Source organism: Bidens hawaiensis, unplaced genomic scaffold, assembly GCF_021521415.1.
Source record: "Bidens hawaiensis isolate Kalapana, Puna unplaced genomic scaffold, B.hawaiensis_p1.1 tig00008655_1, whole genome shotgun sequence".
Classification (NCBI taxonomy): domain Eukaryota; kingdom Viridiplantae; phylum Streptophyta; class Magnoliopsida; order Asterales; family Asteraceae; genus Bidens; species Bidens hawaiensis.
Window position 1 is genome coordinate 937,275 of NW_027491625.1, and position 2,077 is coordinate 939,351.

General features: G+C 35.1%; 1 non-coding gene across 1 annotated transcript; it reads left to right on the forward strand.

The window, feature by feature from the left end:
- The first annotated feature begins 2,005 nt into the window (after window positions 1–2,005).
- Window positions 2,006–2,077, forward strand: TRNAW-CCA (transfer RNA tryptophan (anticodon CCA)). The gene has a single exon. It is a non-coding gene; the product is annotated as a tRNA-Trp (tRNA).

Here is a 2,077-nt window from a genome sequence, read left to right on the forward strand (position 1 = left end):
GTAGACGGCCTACATTTATTCAAGGTCTCGATAATCAGTAAGAAGGTCAAGCGAAAGGATCAGGTTCTTGTACTTCTCCCAGATTCTCATTCGGAAGTATATCGTCATCATTTAGGATAGGGAAAGGAAAAGCGAAAGGCATATCGGCTTCGATCTCTAGTTCGCAACATCTTTGTACACATGAGCAATAGAACACCGGTATCCCGCTTCACGAACGTTTCGTTAATCAAATTGAAGATAATGGTGCGAGAGTAGGGTGTGGGTTGGGTTGGGTTGGGTTGAGTTGAGATCACAGGCGTTTAGGGTTTTCCATATTGTGTTTGTTGTGTGTTTTTGATCAATTGATTCCGGGTGAAAGTAAAATAAAAACTAGGGTTTGTCGTTGAAAACGGGTTATAGCAATCAGCTTAGGAGGCACGATCCGTACAACTTTTAAATAATAATAATGATAAATTTTCATTTCCTTGCTAACGAAACGGAAAGGCAAGGAAATAAAAAAAAATAAAGGTTTCATCTATCTACCGGGCACCCCATATCTTAAACCAGTCGATCCTATTTCTCATGGCAACATCAGATTTAGCCTTGTCCCAATCGCTGCAAAATAATTAAAGTTGCTTAGTAATATAAACTATATCAATAAAGATTGATTGATTGTATATAAACATAGTGCATTGCATTGAAGGAAGCCGCAAAAAAATAATAATTTTTTTCTCAACATAATCTAAAACTAGGCCTTTCTTCATGAGATCAACTGCTTCCTTAAGCAACAGATACAACACAGTTCTTCATAATCAAAAAAGAAATACAGCACAAACTCAATCTTACCTCATGCTCGTGCATCGTCTTCCTCATGATGCGATTCCGATTGCGGCCGTCCATCCTACGAAACCCTAATCAAACTACTGAAAGATAAATAGAATAGGAATAGAATAGAATAGAATAGCATAGGGCCGTTCAAACCGCTAAACGCTCGAACTCGCTTGAAAATTGCTCGGTAAATGCTCGTTCCTTTTTTCGCTCGATTGAAAACGAGCCACTCTGCTCGGTTCGGTTTATAAACGAGCCAAGCAACGAGCAAGGGTATGCTCGGTTCGGCTCGGCTCGAATATTTTTAATTTATTTGATATATAATTATATATGAACAAATATATAAATATATAGACAAAACACATAAATATACGCTTACAATTATTTTTACCCCTTAAAATTTTTCATATTCCGTTAACTTTATAGTTTTATTTGTTCAATTCAAGTTTTTAGAAAACTAAAGGTTTGTTTACATGATCATTATATCTCACTTTAAACTTATTTATAAGAAAAAATTACAATATATTACATGTTTGTCTAAAAACTACTAATTTATTTATAAAATATATTATTTACAATATTTAAATTTGTTTAATGCTCGAAATCGCTCGATGTTCGATCGAAAAATGCTCGATTCGATTTTGGCTCGTTTTGGTTTTCGCTCCGTTCGAATTTCAGCCGCTCGGTTCGGTTCGGTTCGGTTGTAAACGAGCCAAGCAACGAGCAACCCTTCGCTCGGTTCGGCTCGGCTCGTGAACAGCCCTAGATGAACAAATTATTTTCAAAATCTCATGATGGAAACAAGTCCATTAATTTTACTTCTACTTCTACCTGATGAGATAAAAACTGATTTCCCAAGTTTCTATTCTAATAAAGTTATAAATAATCGATCCTGCAAATGTTTTCTTGTACCTATTGTGTTAATAAGAATTCTCAGTATCGGTCATATGCACCATAAAGAGGTTCGGATTTAACATGCGATTTTAAGAATCAATAATGAGAAACCAATACGATTATATAAAATAAAAAAGAAATGTTTGTTATATCGGCCTTAGTCTAAAAACCCTTATTAATTAGCATTTGAGTAAATGTTATTTACTCTTCTATTCTCATATATTAATGTCAAAAAAGTTTACTATTTGAAGTCTAATTGAAAGCTAATAGGATATATATATTCGGACAGAGTTATTAAACAACAGGATCTGTGGCGCAATGGTAGCGCGTCTGACTCCAGATCAGAAGGTTGCGTGTTCGATTCACGTCAGGTTCA